General features: G+C 39.8%; 1 long non-coding RNA gene and 1 pseudogene across 2 annotated transcripts; one reads left to right on the top strand and one right to left on the bottom strand.

Annotated features, from left to right (window-relative positions):
• Nucleotides 1-1,516, bottom strand: part of LOC120434883 — a 145,297-nt pseudogene extending 143,781 nt beyond the window's left edge.
• Nucleotides 1,517-16,946: 15,430 nt separating this feature from the next.
• Nucleotides 16,947-20,845, top strand: LOC120438685. 2 transcript variants are annotated; one of them, XR_005612042.1, is made up of 5 exons: nucleotides 16,947-16,981; nucleotides 17,142-17,199; nucleotides 19,279-19,390; nucleotides 19,985-20,261; nucleotides 20,787-20,845. It is a non-coding gene; the product is annotated as an uncharacterized LOC120438685 (long non-coding RNA). The 2 variants fall into 2 exon arrangements; XR_005612041.1 differs by having other exon boundaries at nucleotides 16,953-17,199.
• Nucleotides 20,846-21,117: the final 272 nt, after the last annotated feature.

Genomic DNA, 21,117 nt, shown 5'->3' with positions numbered 1-21,117 from the left:
TGTATTTGGGTTCATTATCTTGTTCTGGCCCCACAGCGGTAACAGATTTACATTTGAAAAAAAAGAGCGACATTGAGGATTGCAATAAAAGTGAGCGACAAACTGGACCTTCAATTACAAACATTTGAAAAAGATGAAAGTACAGTCTGGTAGCTGAAATATTTGCTTTAAAAAGAACAGAGCTAAACTACTGGTTGTTAGAGGCAAGTGAAGACCCCGAGGATGATAAAACTATCAGAGAGGCTGAAGGATCAGAGCTCATGTTCTTTTAGGGTGGGTCTGGATTATCCTTTGATAAAAGTTACAGAAAAAGATGTCTCAGAAATGCTGACACATCCTGCTGGACTGAAACATTAAAACTACCATATATTTACTGAGTGACTGAAGATCATTTAATTCACTATTTTTGCTTTTGTGTTATTTGAACTGAGCACACCTGATTTATTTCCCATGATTTTAAGAATGAAGTGATGAGCACATATTTACTTACAGAGCTTTGTTGGAGGCTTTGACCACTGGCAGCATTCTCAGAAGAGCCTCCTCTGAAGTAGAGTATTTCTTGAAGTCAAACTCATCCAGATCTTCTTCTGATGACAGTAGCATAAAGGTCAGAGCTGAACACTGAGCAGGAGACAGTTTACCTGTGGTGAGACGTCCTGAAGTCCTGTACTGTTGGAACTCCTCCACTAGAGAACGATCATTCAATTCATTCAGACAGTGGAGAAGATTGATGCTTTTCTCTGCAGACAGATCCTCACTGAGCTTCTCCTTGATATATTGGACGGTTTCCTGATTGGTCTGTGAGTTACTTTCTGTTTGTGTCAGCAGACCTCGTAGCAGACTCTGATTGGTCTGCAGTGAAAGACCCAGGAGGAAACGGAGGAACAAGTCCAGGTGTCCATTTGGACTCTGTAAGGCCTTGTCCACAGCACTCTGGTGGAGAGATGGTTTATACCACCAGAAGGTTGTTTTTTCTTCCAGCAGATTGAGTCCAGAGTTGATGAAGGTCAGATGGGCATGAAGAGCAGCCAGAAACTCCTGCACACTCAGATGGATGAAGCAGAACACCTTGTCCTGGTACAGTCCTCTCTCCTCTTTAAAGATCTGTGTGAACACTCCTGAGTACACTGAGGCTGCTCTGATATCGATGCCACACTCTGTCAGGTCTGATTCATAGAAGATCAGGTTTCCTTTCTGCAGCTGATCAAAAGCCAGTTTTCCCAGAGACTCAATCATCTTCCTGCTCTCTGGACTCCAGTGTGGATCTGTCTCAGCTTCTTCATCATACTTGACCTTCTTCACTTTGGCCTGAACAACCAGGAAGTGGATGTACATCTCAGTCAGGGTCTTGGGCAGCTGTCCTCCCTCTCTGGTTTTGAGCACATCCTCCAGAACTGTAGCAGTGATCCAGCAGAAGACTGGGATGTGGCACATGATGTGGAGGCTTCGTGATGTCTTGATGTGGGAGATGATCCTGCTGGTCTGCTTCTCATCTCTGAATCTCTTCCTGAAGTACTCCTCCTTCTGTGGGTCAGTGAACCCTCTGACCTCTGTCACTCTGCCAACACAGTAAGGAGGGATCTGATTGGCTGCTGCAGGTCGTGTGGTTATCCAGAGGTGAGCAGAGGGAAGCATTCTCCCCCTGATGAGGTTTATCAGCAGCGCATCCACTGAGGTGGACTTTCTAGGGTCAGTTAGGATTGTAGTTTTGTGGAAGTCCAGAGGAAGTCGACACTCATCCAGACCATCAAAGATGAACACAACCTGGAAGTCTTCAAAGCTGCAGATTCCTGCTTCTTTGGTTTCAGTAAAGAAGTGATGAACAAGTTCCACCAAGCTGAACTTTTCCTCTTTCAGCACATTCAGCTCTCTGAAAGTGAATGGAAATATGAACTGGATGTCCTGGTTGGTTTTGTCTTCAGCCCAGTCCAGGCTGTATTTCTGTGTTAAGACTGTTTTCCCAATGCCAGCCACTCCCTTTGTCAGCACTGTTCTGATTGGTTTGTCTCTTCCAGGTGAGGCTTTAAAGATGTCTTCTTGTCTGATTGTTGTTTCTGGTCTGTCTGGTTTCCTGGATGCTGTTTCAATCTGTCTGACCTCATGTTCATCATTGACCTCTGCAGTCCCTCCCTCTGTGATGTAGAGCTCTGTGTAGATCTGATTCAGAAGCGTTGGGTTTCCTGCTTTAGCGATCCCCTCAAACACACACTCAAACTGATCCTTCAGGTTAGACTTCAGTTTAAGTTGACACCACTGAAGAGTCTCTGAATTAAAAACAGTAGTTGAGATGATTAGTCTACTATGGTCTATACATTGCCAATAACTTATATACCCATTTATTTGGATCTTAATAACATTTGTTTAAATTAATTAGATGTTTGTGTAGCATTTGGGTTATACTTTTCAATTTCACCAAAACATGCTTTGTTTGATTAAATATTTTACTTTGTGTTTTAATCACCTTCCTATGTGATCTGACTCCGACTGTTTGTGTTCGTGTGCGCTGTGTGGTGATGTAAGCATGTGGATTTTTCCCCTGCCCATAGCTCCTTTCAGCATGGACAGAGGTAAGTCACTGCCACGTTGCTCTCAGCTGATGAAAAATTTATAATGACCACAAGCACCAATGTGAATATAGCCAAACTGCCACATTTTAGTCTGTTGTTAACGGAGTCGCTCCGTATAAGTTTTGTGGAGGGCGGAATTCGCTAATTTAAGTTTTTTTTAATCAATTTTAGCCCAAAGATGCAGCTATGGGTTGGGTTGGGTTTCCTGCTTTAGCAATTCCCTCAAACACACATTGGAAATTCTTCTTCAGAGTACACTTGAGTTTAACCTGAAGGAGCTGACACACGAATTAAAAACAGCAGATAAAATGATTAGTCTATTGTGGTTCAAACAGTGCCAACAACTATTCAAGTACAAATTTATTTGCATCTTGAAAACTTTTTTAAATATCTCATCAGATATGTGGGTCTTTTCTTTTCAAACCACATTGGGCCTTCTGCTCATCCAACTCTTTGCACTAAAATTGTATGTTACAACGGTTAGATACATTAAATTTTAGATATATCAGATGCTTTTAAAAAATTTTTATTAAGGGATCCATTCAAAACTGACAGCCTTAACATGGCATTTAATCTGTTATTAGACTCAATTGGCTTCTCCCAAAATGTAAAGGAACCCACCCACCACTTTAATCACAATCTCGATTGGGGGTCTCAAACTCGCGGCCCACGTGCCATTTGTGGCCCACGTCACCTCAACTCGCGTCCTGCATATTGACGTGAAGAAATATAAAAAGACATATTATTTGAAAAAGGATTTAATTTGAAGGCAATTTAAGCAGAGTTCTACAGGGATAGCCCTAAAGAATGTAGCCTCATGGGCAGTGTAGTTCGTGCTGCAAGGAGAATTCACTGCCATACCCGTTATGTGTCTGTGAGCGTGAGGGAGGAAGACACAGGAGAGTCGAACAGTACGAGTTGTCACCAACCAGAAACGGGAGATGGAGGCATGTAAATATAATAATAACCACTGCAGCCAACAGGCATACCAGACGAGCCCAGTAGTAAGTAAGCTGTTAAAGCTCAACTATACACTGTGTTCATGTTTTCCTCCGAAACTATAAGTTCTGCTGGAGCAGTCTTTCAACACCTCTCTCTGTCTCTCACTAGCGAAGTTGACCCTGACAGTAAAGCTGGTTACCAGCTATGAAGCCCGACACAGAACCTGATGTATTAGAGGTCTCTTTATTATGGTTCGCAGCTGCGGACCTGGCTGAGGTAACAAGAGAGCATAAACGTGTTCAGGGATTGGCTGTGTTAGTTCAGAGAGTTATTTAGAAAGAAAACAATTTTCATTAGCAGTCAAAAGCCAATATGTACGCTTATATCTGCATTTTTAGTTTGTTAAATACAAACAAAATTATAGCAGAAGTGCTGCCAAGTGTCTGACCAGAAAGAGACTACCAATGTGTTTATTTAGAAGTTCAATTAAATACTTCAGTTATTTAAGAGTAAGAAAAAAAAAAGTATGTTCATTTTTGCAGGTTTTGTCTTGTTATTCAATATTTGAATTTTTAAAAAACAAACAAAACACTACATTTTTGGAAATATTAGTGGGTGTTTTCTTGTTTTTTGTAATACTTGAACACTAAAGCGACCTCCAATGAGATGATGGTGCCAGAAGTTGCCCGCGGCTCATTTGAGTTCGAGTACCCCTACTCTCGATCTTGTTTTAACATATGGCATAAAAACTGAAAATTTAACACTGTTTCCTGAAAAGAAAAGAGAAGATAAGAGTTATACTCTGGCTTTTATACTGTAAAAGCCAGAGTGTAAAAGCCAAATCTTGCAATGTCTTTGGCTTTCACTCTCTCTTTTGGAGGGTTAGGTTGCCAACCTCATATTGGCATGTTACAGACGTCTTCTTACAATGTGTTCTCGTTGCGTTTAAGTTTTCAGTGCAAGGTATTTCTCCACAAATGTTTACCATTATTCAGGCCATTATGTATTCTTTGTAAAATTAACTAACTGAGCAAGCTAAGTTGTGACTGTGACGCCTCCTCTTGTTGTTGCCAGCGATGAGCCAAGTTGGTGACAAATGGGCCTTGTTTGTAGCTATGAATTATTTTTGAAGGCACCCGTAAAAGGAGACAACACAGCACTTCAACTCTCCAGGGGGAGGCATTTGTTATGTTGTCCAGACATGTAAGTCGGTTCTAGTTTTTTATTCTTCACCTGGTGAGTGCGAGTACTGTTCGTTTATTGGTGGGCCATTTTCTGGCAGGTTTCAGCTGCACAGAAACAGAAAAGCCTAACTTTTGTGGATTTTTTTTTTGCGGGCTAAGAGTCCTGTTTAACCGTTGACAGGTTGAATCTGGAGTAAGTACATTTTAACAGTTGGAGGAACTTTGCTTGTACAGTTTAAGTCTACTTTAATGACTGAGTAGCTACGTACTTGAATGAGCAGAAAGTGAATAATGCTTTTGATGCTACACTTTTGGAAAATTTATTTTGATTGATCATCAGTATGGGTTCAGAAGAAATCGCTCAACATCTCTAGCTGTGATGGAATTTATTGAAAATATTGCAACGGCTGTGGATGAAAAACAGTTTGGAATAGGTGTGTTCATTGATTTACGTAAAGCCTTTGATACGATAGATCATTCTTTACTTTTACAGAAGTGTGAAAGGTATGGTTTAAGAGGTGTTGTACAATTTTGGTTAAATAGTTACTTGAATAATAGGTTCCAATATGTGAGTATTAATAACATGAAATCTAAACTTAGAAAAGTAACTTGTGGAGTTCCGCAAGGATCTGTTTTGGGACCTAAGTTTTTTTTTACTTTATATAAATGATATTTGTACAGCCAGTGATACTTTAAAATATGTGATGTTTGCTGATGATACAAACTTATTTTGCTCTGGAAAGGATATGAAGAAATTACTGAAAACAGTGGAAACTGAACTCTTGAAGGTAAATAGATGGTTCATATTTAATAAACTATCATTGAATGAAAGTAAAAGTAATATTAAAGTAAAATGTAATTTAAATAATGTTGAAATTGAAAGAGTATATGAGACAAAATTTTTAGGAGTAATTATTGATGATAAACTTTGTTGGAAGCCCCACATAGAACATGTGAAACGGAAATTATCTAAGTCTATTTCTATTCTTTATAAAACAAGAGATTTTTTGAATGAGAACTGCCTTTATTTATTGTATACTTCCCTTTGTTTGCCTTATATGACCTACTGTGCAGAGATTTGGGGGAACACATACAAAACATATTTGGATTCAATATTTAAATTGCAAAAAAGAGCTATTAGGATAATAAATAAAGTTGGATATAGGGAGTCTACCAACCAGTTTTTTGTAGGATCATCTATGTTAAAATTCATGGACATTATATATTCTAAAACTTTAGAAATGATATATCGACTGATGAAAAAGAATATTCCAAATTGTATTTTAAGTATGTTTCAACTAAGAGATGGAAAATATGATTTGAGGGGGTCTTATAAGTTTGAAATACCTAAAGTGAGAACCAATGTTAAGTATAGATGTGTGTCAGTTTTGGGAGTGAAATTATGGAATGGACTTAATGATGAACTGAAGATGTGTTTTTCTTTGACATTTTTCAGGAAGATTTTAAAAATTTGTATTATAAAAGGTTATAGAAATTTGGTTTGATAAAAAAAATTGTGTTGATTTAATTTACTGATTTATCATTGATTTCTGTCAAACTGTTATGTAACTTATTTATCAGTGCTATTTATTTTCTTGGTTAAGGATTTGATTATTTTTGGGGGGTAAGGGATAGGATAATTATAAGCCACAAGGCTTCAGCCTATTCCTTTTTCAGTTACTGTTTGAGTACTTTTATGTAAAATTATAATCTTTTGTTATTGTTGTTGTTGACTGAAATAAAAAAAATTCAATTCAAAAAATAATCAAAGAAGGTAGCCATTGGAAGCACGGAGATTGTCCTGTTAGTTGGGGGAAAGGGCCAACAAATGTGTACTTTTAGTCAGGCTATGATTATGGAATTCTTTTAAAATAAACTGAGCAAGCTAAGTTCCGTCTCCTCTTTTTTGTTGCCAATGTTGAGCAAAGTTCATTATAGATGTTACAAATATAACATTATCTACACGAACATTCAGTTCCATTGATATTTATCTAATCTTTTTCTCCAATTGATCTTTCTGAGTTAACTTCAATAGTTACTTCCTCCAAGCCATCAACGTGTCTTTCAGATCTCATTCCTACAAAACTGCTCAAAGAAGTCCTGCCATCAATTAATGCTTCAATCTTAAATCTGATCAACCTATCTCTAATAATCGGCCATGTACCTTTACTTAAAAAAAACACCTCTAGACCCAGCTGTCTTAGCTAATTATAGGCCAATCTCTAACCTTCCTTTCATTTCAGAAAAAATCTTGAAAGAGTAGTTTACAAACAGCTAACAGATCATCAGCAGAGGAATGGCTTATTTGGAGAGTTTCAGTCAGGTTTCAGAGCTCATTAAAGTACTGAAACAGCTTTAGTGAAGGTTACGAATGATCTTTTTATGGCCTCTGACAGTGGACTCATCTCTGTGCTTGTCCTGCTAGACCTCAGTGCAGCGTTTGATACTTCTGACCATAATATTCTACTAGAGCGATTAGACCACACTGTTGGAATTACAGGTACTGTGCTGCAGTGTTTTTTTTTTTGTTTTTTTTTATCATATCAATCTAATAGACTCCAATTTGTTCATGTAAATGGAGAGTCCTCTTCATACAGTGAGGTTAACTATGGAGTTCCACAGGGTTCAATGCTAGGACCAATTCTGTTTACCTTAGACACGATTCCCTTAGGCAATATCATCACAAAACATAGTATACATTTTCACTGCTATGCAGATGACACCCAACTTCATCTATCCATGAAGCCAGATAACACACAACAACAGCAAACTTTTTTTTATATAGCATATTTAAAAACAAGGTTATACAAAAGTGCTTATCAGGGTCAGATATATGTAATAGGGAAATATGAAGGCCATGGCAAAGTACCCAACATGCTAGCAGGTTAATAGCATTAAAAACACAGAAGCAAAAGAAATACATATAAAAGCATAACAGAACAGAATTGTAAAAGATAAAACAGTCAAAAATTTAAAAATGATTAAAAGTAGTTATGAATAGAACGAATGTAGAAATAAGCATTAAACTAACTAATAAACAAGCATTAAGTGACAGAAAAGGCGAAGCTAAATAAATAGGCATTTAACCACGAGTTGAAGGATTGATTGATTATTCCACAGATCAGGTGCAGCCAAGGCAAAAGCCCGGTCACCTCTAGTCTTCAGCCGGGATCTTGGCTGTACCAAGACTGACTGGGAAGATTATCTTTGTGCACTAATAGGGGTGTATAATCTAAGTAGTTTGTTACGTCCCCACATGAAAGCTAGGCGAAGAGGGTGGGGGACAGTAACATTTGGTTCCGGGTTGAAATGAAAAGGACGAAAGGCAGAGGTGTTTAACACAAAATAAATCTTAATTATAATCAATTAACCCAATAATCATATAAACAGAAAGAGACAGCAACGCTGCTTTAATGATAAATCAGACAGGTCAACCCAAGGAGATGGTGACAACTTCAACAAAGAAAACAATTATAAGGCTTCAACAGAAAAATACAGCAACGCTGCTATTAGCAATAACCAGGCAGGCCAAACCAAGTAATGGAGGCCACCGTCACTTGAGCAAAACCACTGCCCAGTTGAGCTACTCACAGCAAGCCACGCACGGTGGGGCTGCTCACACACACACAGCAGGCCTTTTCCACACCTAGACCAGTATCACACACTGACCAGCCCAGAGGGAAAACACCAGAAGCCTCTCCCACCTCCACACTGCTCAGCTGAGCTACTCACAACAAGCCACGCACAAGCCACAGCTGTGTCCTGGGAAGAGAGAAGAGCAAGAGAGAGACAGAGGGGTGGAGCAAGGGAGGAAGAGGCAGAGAGAAAACACCACACCCACACAAGGGCAGTTTCAGGAGGCCCAGCTAGGGCCGTAACAAGTTCAATGAGGTAGCTTGGTGCTATATTGTTAATAATTCTAAAGGTGAGCAGCAGGATTTTGAATTGAATACGATACTTAACGGGAAGCCAATGCAGGTCAGCAGAAGACACTTGCTTGTCGAATATAAAAGAGCTATGCAAAAACACACCCGGGTCACTAACAGTGTCAGTAAGGAAACTAGCAAAGGAACCAAATGTGTCACGGAGTTGGCCATGAGGAATACTGCTGTCAAACACGATGATTTCAGTTTTCCTGTCATTTAAGATAAGAGAGTAATTTATTACTTCCAGGCTGGACTACTGTAATTCATTATTATCAAGACGTCCTAAAAATTCCCCGAAAAGCCTTTAATAAATCCAAAATGCTGCAGCAAGAGTACTGACATGGACTAGAAAGAGAGAGCATATTTCTCCTGTTTTGGCTTCCCTTCATTGGCTTCCTGTTAAATCCAGAATTGAATTCAAAATCCTGCTCCTCACATACAAGGTCTTAAATAATCAGGCCCCATCTTATCTTAATGACCTTGTAGTACCATATCACCCTATTAGAGCACTTCGCTCTCACACTGCAGACTTACTTGTTGTTCCTAGAGTATTTAAAAGTAGAATGGGAGGGAGAACCTTAAGTTTTCAGGCCCCTCTTCTGTGGAACCAGCTTCCAGTTTGGAGTCAGGAGACAGACACTATCTCTACTTTTAAGATTAGGCTTCAAACTTTTCTTTTTGCTAAAGTATATAGTTAGGGCTGGATAACGTCACCCTGACTGCCTCAATGTTTTGTGAAATCACTGTTTTGTTTTTTGTTTTAGAATCTGCTATCAACCATCCTTACATCTCATCTAAACCTCTGTTGTCCGCTGTCCACTGTATTAACTGGATGTATCTCCAGAGAATAAATATGAGGTAGCTGCTGAGATTATTTAACTAACCAGCCATTGGCTGGCTCTCCAGTATGACTTTAATCATACTGGAGAGCAACACTGAGCCTACACAGATACCACATGGAAACAATCAGAGATCTGATTGGTTAACTCAGGCTTCATGTGTTTCTGCCATATTGATGTCTCTACAGGCAAACACATAAATTCTTACCTTCTGATAAATGTGATGAAGCTTCCTGGACTGAGGGACTTCCTGCTGGAGGAAAGTGCACCTTGAATCATGAACTGGTCTTTTTGAAAAAGAAACCCTGTCTGGCTTCAAAATAATGTAAATATAACATTTGTTCCCAAATATTATTTGATAAGAAAAGACAGAAAGAAATCAGACTAAAACAGTTTAATACATTTATTGAAAATAATTGTGACAATGTTGTATCTGCATACCGTAATGAGCATAACATGTAGTATTATTATTCTTTTTTTCTCTGACTGACCTCTTTTAATCTTCTTTAAAATCAACCCCGCCACCTCAATCACATTGTGAGTAGTGTATGTCTCCACCATAAGATCCACTGTTTTTGTTCTGCTTGCTTTCTCCAGATGGCTTTTTTTGATGGTTGTGAAATCACCTCCAGGTCCGTTCTGCAAGAACCAGTGGAAATGTTTCAGCTCTTTTTTTCTTAAATCTTCCAGCATGTCCAGCAGCTGCTCCTTAACAGACGCCTCCATCTTTGAGCTGTAAAACATGAAAGCACATGAATCACAGTCAGTGATGAAAAACAAACTAAAAACCAGCAATAAACAACTTAAACATAAAAAAAATCACAAAGAAAGAACAATACAGTATCCACATCTGAACCAAAGAGTAAAACAGTGAAATGTGGATTATTAAATATTAGGTCTCTCTCCTCCAAGTCTCTGTTAGTACATGACTTAATAATTGATCAACAAATCGATTTACTCTGCCTTACAGAAACCTGGTTGCAGCAGGATGATTATGTTAGTTTAAATGAATCAACACCCCGAGTCATTCTAACTACCAGAAACCTCGAAGCACAGGCCGAGGGGCGGTGTGGCAGCAATTTTTCACACCAGCCTATTAATTAACGAAAGACCAAGACAGACTTTTAATTCATTTGAAAGCCTGATGCTTAGCCTTGTCCACCCCAGCTGTAAAACTCAGAAATCAGTCTTACTTGTTATCATCTATCGTCCACCTGGGCCTTACACAGAGTTTCTCTCTGATTTCTCAGACTTTTTATCTGATTTAGTGCTCAGCTCAGATAAAATAATTATTGTGGGTGATCAGGATGTCCCAAAAACTCGTTGAAAAGCATTCAGCTAATCCAAAATGCTGCAGCAAGAGTCCTGACAGGGACAGGGACTGTTTTGGCTTCCCTTCATTGGCTTCCTGTTAAATCCAGAATTGAATTCAAAATCCTGCTCCTCACATACAAGGTCTTAAAGAATCAGGCCCCATCTTATCTTAATGACCTTGTAGTACCATATCACCCTATTAGAGCACTTCGCTCTCGCTCTGCAGGCTTACTTGTTGTTCCTAGAGTATTTAAAAGTAGAATGGGAGGGAGAGCCTTCAGTTTTCAGGCCCCTCTTCTGTGGAACCAGCTTCCAGTTTGGATTCGGGAGACAGACACTATCTCTACTTTTAAGATTAGGCTTAAAACTTTCCTTTTTGCTAAAGCATATAGTTAGGGCTGGACCAGGTGACCCTGAATCCTCCTTAGTTATGCTGCAAAAGACGTAGGCTGCCGGGGATTCCCATGATGCATTGAGTTTTTCCTTTCCAGTCACCTTCTTACTCACTATGTGTTAATAGACCTCTCTGCATTGAATCATATCTGTTATTAATCTCTGTCTCTCCTCCACAGCATGTCTTTATCCTGTTTTCCTTCTCTCACCCCAACCGGTCGCAGCAGATGGCCCCGCCCCTCCCTGAGCCTGGTTCTGCCGGAGGTTTCTTCCTGTTAAAAGGGAGTTTTCCCTTCCCACTGTCGCCAAAGTGCTTGCTCATAGGGGGTCATATGATTGTTGGGTTTTTCTCTGTATCTACTGTACAATATAAAGCGCCTTGAGGTGACTTTTGTTGTGATTTGGCGCTATATAAATAAAATTGAATTGAATTGAATTGAACAGTGAGTCTCATCACATGTCACACGTATTTATTTATTTAGGATATTTCACATCATCTTTGTTTCATCTGGACTATTTAGGATTTACTCAGGACTGACTTTTCTGGATTGATTCTTCAGTCATGGGAATAACACCACAAACACTTAAATTAGTTTGATCAAAATCTAAACTGAAACACCTCCTACAACATCCACTCTTTACACTCTGACTGCTGTGTTTGTGGAAAAACTCCAACACACACTGCTTCACATATGAACATAGAAATGTGTGTGAAAAAGAGCTGAGCTGACATTAGACAGGACGGAGGATTTATTTACAAACACTGAGTCACAACAACATTTACACACACATTACCTCTCTGCAGGAGGACAACCAATGCCCTTCGATTCATCACTCTGTAAGGACAGACAGCTGGCTTCAGGTCCAGGTTTCAGTCTCTGATGGATCCTAAAAAATTTTATAAATCTTCAGGAAAATCCTCATCGCATATCAGCTGATATTATTGATGTTATCTTACTTTTTCTCAGATAACTGTCTTTGCTCAAATCTCTTAATGATATCTTTAACTCGGTTACTTTCATATGACACAGAGCTGGGTGGTGGTCCAGGTTGGTTTCTGCGAATAATGATGGAGCAGTGATGTGAGTGCTGAGCTGTGACATGGAGAAGAGTCATGGACAGTTAGAGATGGTCATCTCACCTCTGAGCTTTGGTCTGGCTCTCATGTTCCCCACACAGAGTGGTTTTAGAGGGAGGGACTCCCTCCTCTCTGTCCTCACACTGATCCATGCTGCTCACACTCACTTTTACCTTCACCTGCAGAGGAAACAAAAATCATTCATGTGCACATCACATGAAATCACCCTTTCCATCATGTGAAATGTCCAAATATGAGCTCCTTCTTTCCTGCTTCATGTCAGTGTCAGTTGAATGCAGTCAGATAGCAGTGTGAAGCAGAGGAAGCTGCCATCAGCTGCTCTACTTCTACTAGATGGAGCCATAAAACACACACGATGCATTCATGCACATAGGTTCAGGTTTGTTCCTTTGAGTAATGATTGAGCTGAGTTCTAATGCAGATTAAACCTGCCTGGGTCTTTTGTTGATTATTAAGCTGAAGAAGATCATTTCTGCCGATCCTTTTAACCTCAGCCAGCAGTTTCAGATTAGCTTCAGTGTCTCTGGTTCTTCCTGCTAAAAAATAAGGTTTCTTTTGCCAATTTTACAAAAGTACTCATAGGGTGATGTGTGATTGTTGGGGGTTCTCTGTGTTATTTTTAGGGTCTTTACCTTACAAAAACTCTATTTGATGTAGATGAAGCAGTCATGTGTGAGGTTGTGTGCTGACATGCTGACAGTGTGAGTTCAGAGCTTCTATTGAGGTATAATGGCTCCTGGCTCTGCTCTGCCGAACGCTCACCTCCTCTTCACTGCCTCATCAATCTGCTGCTCTCTCCTCCCCCTCTTTTTCTTGTCCTGGTTGTCCTGGTTGTTAAGTGAGCGTATCAGCTTTTTCTCGTGTTTGCTGAACTTTGATGAAAATTTTCCTGCTGCAAAAAGAAGACATTCTAATGGTGGAGATGTTAAAAAATCATGTTAATATTAGTGCTGTCAAAATTAACGCGTTAATGCAGATTAATCCGTCATTACGATTAACGTGATTAAAATTTTAAACACATTTAATGCATCTGGAGTGCAGAATGACTCAAAATCCCTGAAATGTTTCTGTAAACGCATTTCGGGCAGTTTGTCCATGTGGAGTTACCTTCGCACATGTGCAACTGGGCAGTAGATCTGGTAGCGACGGGCAGCTGAACCAATCAACTCAATATGGAAGATGATAAACACACATTGGCCCCCTCGATGGGAAATTTGAATATTAAAAAACATAACAAGATGGAACCCCATGCACCCCTTTAGACTCACCCCTGCTTGCTGTCATATAAAGCAGGTCAGCTGCTGCCACGCAAGACTTCAAAGAGCTCCCTGATTCAAACATCATTTCAGAGTTAAGTTCAGTAAGTAATGTCTGTATCTTTATTGCAGATTTTTGTCTATCTACAACAAACTGTGGTGGATGGAACAACTATGACGCTTTGGGGGAGGGGGGTTCTCATTGTAGTCTGTTGATCAGGGGCTTTGATGAAGGTCCCCGTTAGCTTTTATCCATTTTAATGGTGATTACAGAAAGAGTTGCCGCTGTTTTGGAGGTTAGAAAAACCTTTTCTTCTCTTTGCTCTTCACCATTTGGTTAAAGACAGATTAAACAATGAAAGCATCATCACTGCAGCTGCTGTCAGACTTTTTATTCACATGCTGCTTCCAGATGTTTCTACCGAATGTCTGTTTTTAGTAACAAATGTGGATGAAATACTTGAGTTCACGTTTCCAACTGAGACCTGCATAGTTGTGGATGAAACAAAAAATTTAAGCAAAACACTTTGCCTCTAGGATTTTATGTTATCAAGTTATTCAACTTACCACATGGATCATTGCAGCCCTGACAGTAATAGACAATATAGTTAGGAGACCTGGGTCATCGACCCAGAGTTTTGAGTTTATTATATAATTGAACTTGATATTGATATTGATTTTGATATTACTTATCATTTCTAGTCTTTGGTTTCTTTGTTAGAGTTCTGTCTTATGGTTTATGTCTGTGTTCTCTAGTTGCTCTGTCTCCCCTGTCAGCTGTATCCCCTTGTCAAGTCCATGTCTGTGTTATGTTTCCTGCTTTACTTTGAAGGTCTGTGTCTCATGTTAATGTGTCTGGTTTTGCTTCCCTTATCTCGTTAGCCCTGATTTGCCCCAGCTGTGTTTCAGCTGTGTTTCCCTCCTGTCTCACAGCTCTTTAAAAAGTTTAAAGAGCTGTGAGAAGTTGTCCCTTTATAAAGTGTATCAATATTTTATAAGGTTTTCATGTTTCTCCAGCACATTTGCATAATGACTGAAACCAGCCGACTGAAGGAACAATGGGCTGGGAGGTCAGTTCCTTGATCTTAATTATGCAAATTCTCATGACCATTGGTCGCCAACCACTGACCAAAACCCACTGATCAAAACCCACTGATCAATGGCCATAAGTACCATTCACAAAGAGTTGGGGAATGGCTGCAATCACAGCATTGTAAGATGGTGACAGATGTAACCTTAGGCCCCCTCCTCGATTCAGAGATGGTCTTTCCCATTTCATGTAAATGGCCTCTTTGAATCCGCGCTCAAACCAGCGTTCCTCCCTGTCCAAGATTTGTACATCCTCATCATTGAAAGAGTGTCCACTGGCCTGTAGGTGTAAATAGACTGCAGAGTCCTGGCCTGATGAGGTAGCTCTTCTGTGTTGTGCCATCCACTTCGCCAGAGGTTGTTGGGTTTCCCCGATGTATAAATCCTGACAATCCTCCTGCACTTAACAGCGTACACCATGTTACTCTGTTTGTGTCGGGGTATCCGATCCTTGGGGTGGACAAATTTTTGGTGCAGCGTGTTTTGGGGTTTAAAAGCCACAGAGACCCGGTGTTTAGAAAAAAAATGCGTCTCAACTGCTCCGATATTCCTGACACATATGGGATCACTACAGGTTTTCGGCTGGAGCTTTCTTTTGGCACCTTCCCAGCTTTGACAAAAGTCCAGCTGAAATAACTACATTTACTCAGGGCCTTCTTGATGTGCTGTTCTTCTGCCTCCCTGGCCGCTGTGTCAGTGGGGATGGTGTTCGCTCTGTGTTGTAGCGTCCTGATGACACCCAGGTTGTGCTCCAGTGGATGATGAGAGTCAAACCTTAAATACTGATCTGTATGCGTAGGCTTAGGGTACACGTCAGCTTTTAGATGTCCCCCATTACTGATGGAAATCTCACAGTCTAAGAAGGCTAACCTGCCACTTTTCATATCCTCCCTGGTGAATTTGATGTGTCGGTCCACCGAGTTAATGTGATCCGTGAAATGTAGTACGTCCTGAGATTTGATTTTCACCCAAATGTCATCCACATATCTGAACCAATGGCTTGGTGGTATTCCAGGGTAGGATAGCAACGCCCTCTTTTCCACTTCTTCCATGTACAAATTGGCCACGATGGGTGAAACTGGGGAGCCCATGGCACACCCATGTTTCTGCCTGTAGAACTGACCCTTGTATGTGAAGTAGGTGGAATGAAGACACAGTTCCAAAAGCAAACACACTTGGTCAATGCTGAGAGTGGTCCTGTTGCTGAGGTTGGGGTCATCCTGTAATCTCTTATGGACTACCTCCAACACTTCCATGACTGGGATGCAAGTGAAGAGAGATGTAACGTCGTACGAGACCATGGTTTCATCTGCCTCCGTAATGACATCTATGACCTCAACAAAATCCAAGGTATTCTGGATGTGGTGTTCAGAGTTGCCTACCAGCGGGTTGAGGATCAAAGCCAGAAACTTGGAGATGTTATAGGTGACCGAGTTGGTCATACAGACAATTGGTCAAAAAGGTGCACCCTTTTTATGTATCTTTGGTAAACCATACAGACTTGGTGTAGACTCCCCTGGGTACTGCCTGTTGGGTCTCGTTTCAGGGTCTCATAAGTATTTTCATCACTGAGTAGTGACAAAATTTTCTCATGATAGTCCGTCTGGTTTAGTAATACTGTGCACGTACCCTTGTCTTACTTACCTGGATGATTGATGATTGAGCATGCATCAAGAGAAATAAACAAATATTTTCTGCATCAGTTTGTTTTCCATGTTATCCAAAACTTACAAGTATCAAATTTTCTTAGTTTATTTTTGGGATAGTCCCCTTAAATATAACTAAAGCTTTCAGCCAGTGGTCATTTTATATTAATATCTGTCTGTTCGACAGTCACACAGCTATAAGGGATATGAAATATAAATAAATAATTTGAATTTTGACTGAAATATTATATTTGAGATAAGTGAGTTAAATTTCATTACTGAGGATTTTTTTCCTTCAAAAAATGGTGTATATATAGTTAAATATCAAAAATGTAAATGCTGTTACATTTGTATCAATAAAATGAAATGAGACTTCCAATATGGAAGAAATATAGTATCATCAGAATCCAACTATTTTTAGACATTGAATTTATAACACTGAATTTTTATCCTCCAAATTTCCCTGCAAAAAATATTCACCTGCAAAAAATTCACCTGCAAAAATTCACCTGCAAAAAATTCACCTGCAAAAATTCACCTGCAAAAAATTCACCTGCAAAAATTCACCTGCAAAAATTCAACTGCAAAAGTGATGACCTTAAATGACCCAAGCCAGAGCAATCAGCACTAGATCGAGTCGAGCGGCTCTCAGCCAATTAAATTACGCTGTTTGATCACATGACACCATTAGCCGGCAGTGTCTTCTGAAAAGAGAGCTGTTTAGAGGTGAGTGATTAAGTTTTTCTCCTAAATAGAGATCATTACAGAACGCCTAGTCCTACTTAAAATCCCATTCATTTTTCTTTTATTTTATCATCTACTCGAACTGAGGAAAACGTTTGACTAACTCAAAGAAAATTTCCGCGCCTCCCCTGCCTGTCTGCAGAGGCAGTTTTGAATTCAGGAGCGGCAAGATGGCAGCGGCAAACCCTGGCGGTTCTCCGGTAAGTATATTATGTTATATCTTAAAGTTTGTTAAAGTTTGTTATCTTCAAGTTTGTCTTTTGAAACGTTAATTTTATTTAAATCCGTTGGTCACGTATAAGGTACACAGACGGGGTCTTTGCTCAACTCGTCTGATGCGTGTCTCACTAAGCGCTACATGCTAGCATCCTGCTAACCGAGCTAACCTTTACATGCTGTGCTCTACAAAATAGGATACTCGGTACAAAACCATACTCCGCAGATACTGATAGATAGACGAACACTGCAAATATAATGTGGGAAACGAGAACGGCATTGGGTGAAGGGGTAAAATACACCATGAATAAAGCCATAGAGTGAATGGCTGCTATGGTTGCAGAACGGCCTGATTTAATGACAAGAATGGGGAAGAGTGAGGTGAAGTGAACCAAAGCCACAAAACACGGTCAGACAAGGCGGGAATAGGGCAGTGATCTGTCCGTCAGTATGATGTTGGTGTGTGCTTTGGTGAACAAAACCTCGAGACCGGTAGCAGGAAGATGGGAGACTCGTGTTTCACTGGAATAGTGGTGAATTAAAACATCATTTGTTGGGGAAATTTAGGTGTAAATGCATCCATACAGGCGAGACAGAGGCAGACCAGGCAGTGAAGAAAACAATGCAAACATTGGAAATATTAAAACGGAAATATGGGATTAATATAACATACAATTAGGGAAAATTGAAGGAACACAATGTAAATTATACTGTAAAGTCATTAAAACAGCATAACCTGATTAAAAGAAACATGTAATTGGGTAGGATGGTGATGATGATGATGATAATAATAATATTAAAAAACATGTACAAGATGGGCATGTATACTTGTACCCAGAATTTAACAACTATAAAATTGTGGCATGCCAGTACCTTACCCCATCCATTATATCCACACTTTCAGAAAAGGATATGGTCAATATCTTTACAAATACTATCTAAACTTAAACAGATAGCATAAGTTAAACGGGATATTCCCTCTGCGCTCTCCTAGAGTGAATACATCAAATTAAACAAATAAGTAGTCTATGGCAGCGGTCCCCAACCTTTTTTGCGCCACGGACCGGTTTATGCCCGACAATATTTTCACGGACCGGCAATGAGGTGTCGCGGATGAATACAACAAAATAAAACTAGTGCCGGTACCGAAAAAAAGAAGATTTATTCATAACACACGTGAAAAGACCCAGGAAAACCGAGTTAACGATAAAAACGATAACAAAATAACGTTGAAAACCGATAAAAACCCTGAAAACCATACATTTCACACCTGAGCCTCAACTCTCGCGGCCCGGTACCAAACGACTCACGGACCGGTACCGGTCCGAGGCCCGGGGGTTGGGGACCGCTGGTCTATGGCATTTAAAAGTGGTTACCTACAATTCTGAAATGCTAATACTAATTCTTATTGATGATGATATTGTATTTGAAATCCTGGTGTAACACTGAACCCGACATCATAAAATGATTACCCTTGTAATGTCAGGGAGCTACAACCAAGGAGGGAAAATATTACTATCTCACCCCTTGTATCCAATTACATAACAGCAGTGCTTGGTAAAGGTGTTGAATTAGCTGGGTCGCTCAGTTTGGGGAAAATTGTGGGTAGCCTGCAAGGGCCTCAACTTCTCCATTCCCACAATGTGCAACAAATGGGCACAGCTGATCTTCAAGAGTGGAACATCGGCCAATTACTTCCAACTTTAACGTATTTTTGCAAAAATATTCTTAAAATTGTCTCTTTACACAGATCATAATGATACAAGATGGCACTTGTGTAATTTCCTATAAATTCAATAAATCTAAATAATTGTTACCAACCCGGTAAATCCTGAAAAATGTTTTAACAGCTGTGTTAAATTAAACTTCATACTGACACATGCTGGAAAGTGCATTCATGAGACAATTTTTTTATGCCTTCTAGAGCAGTAGCAATCAAAGATTTTAAGGATTCTTTTACATTTTTTAAAAACACTTTGATTAAGGCATAAGTTGTTTGTTATCATCAGATCTAAGTTTGTTTAAAGCTTCGAATGTTTTGAGGTACTTTTCTTTGTTTTCAGGGTTCGTGGCAACCACGGATGGGAAAATGTGGAGGTTGCACGGCTGATGTTTACTGTTCGTGGCACAGGAAGAGGCAGTTTCATTTCAGGGAATGAGTGTGCACAATCAAAGGTTTGTTCTCATAAAATACTGTCAACCTCAAATGTTTCTGACATAAGATGGAAGGTGTTGCAGCTTTATTTCCATTATTTAAAAATACATAAACATTTAAAGGGTATAGTTTTATGAAAAAAGTTTTATAGTAAAATGTCTTTAGAGAACAGTGCCCTATCCAGCAGGATATATTGTCTGATATGTGTCAGGTGTTTTTTTGTTTTTTTGTTGTTGTTGTTGTTGTTTCTTTCAATTTCCATTATTTACCCCTCAAGGAAGAAAATATTGGACAGGTCCTACAAACCCCAAAGAGCCTTCAGGACTCTGCCCTATTTTTAGTTATTCACACTCCTTTCCAGTCTGTTACTTCATTCTCTGAATGTTCATTCTGTGTTAATGGTCTGGTTGTCATCTCATGTATTGCCACTGATCATTACAACCCTTTTGGCACCTTTTAAGTGATATGCCTGGGTCCTTCCTACATGCCCTGATAATGTATTATTACTGTTGTCATGCACACATTTCATGTAGGGTTAGAAACAAGCAGGGAATTTCTCATACACACCAAAGAAAGGCCATACCTAATTAAATATTTTTTATATATTATTTCAGAATAGAGCGACTGTGGAGAGACCTCTGGGTGGCCGTTGCATGCATTTACTACGATGTTCTTCACAACCTTGAGGAAGAAGGCCTTCTTGACATTTCAAATGCTGCACACCTCTTTTGCTGCCATTACATCTTTATTCCTCGACTGGAGGATGATTTTAATACACTTTGCAGTGGATGGGACAACCATCCACTGCGAACAGAAAACAACATGAGTCCCAACCAGCTGTGGGAGTTGGGTCACAGATATCACCCTGTTCCTGTTCCAGAAAACACACAGGTAAAGGTGCACATTTTTAGTACTCATTGATTCTCTTACAGAGAATGTGATGATTTTATGGATAATTAAAGTCAGTCATATATCCACAAACACAACAAGCTGAAAGTCAGTGATGCTGCTCGGTTTGCAGTCCTGAATATGACGGCACAAGCAGGATTCACTGCACTGTTAATGTTAGCTATGTTATATTGCTGCCTCTGTTCGGTGGTGTCGAGCCAAACGGACTTTAACGTGTGTTTGAACGAGCTGACGGTTCACTCGTTAAGCTGAAAGAAAGATGCTTTAATCACAGGAGTCACACATGTGTCCACTGTACCATCTGGGAACTCTTCTTGTTTAGCACTTTTCGTAATAACACAAACACTAAATCCTCCTTCTCTTGTGCTGTTTTGTAGCAGTGTATACACCTGAGACTGTCACCTGTCTGTCTGTCCTGCACTCTCTCTCTGTTTCTTTTTCTCTCTGATTGTGTAATAAAAGTATGAACATGTATTTATAAGTTACACTTGTGTTTGAATCCTGCAGCTTATCACACATTTGATTTCCATGTGTGACAACTGCAAGTGTCCAGAGTGAGGACAGACTGAGGGACCCACTGCTGCACATCATCTGTGAGGCTTTGCACCCTGATGATCCACCAGGACAAACTCAGCAGTGTGTGAGGAAGAGGAGGAGGAAGAGCCAGCAGCAGCTGACAGATGGAGAGAATAGACAGACTGTTCCCTGTTTGTGAAGGACTGCTAGGAAAGTTTAACATAACTAATTGTCTGTCCTGAATCAGTCTTATTAGGTAATGTTCAAATAATGTTATCATCCCAGTGTTTTCAGTGTGGGAGAAAGTACTCAGGGCCTTCAA

The sequence above is a fragment of the Oreochromis aureus genome, linkage group 3 (genome assembly GCF_013358895.1).
Source record: "Oreochromis aureus strain Israel breed Guangdong linkage group 3, ZZ_aureus, whole genome shotgun sequence".
NCBI classification, from domain to species: Eukaryota; Metazoa; Chordata; class Actinopteri; order Cichliformes; family Cichlidae; genus Oreochromis; species Oreochromis aureus.
This window is presented reverse-complemented; position numbering and strand designations above follow the sequence as displayed.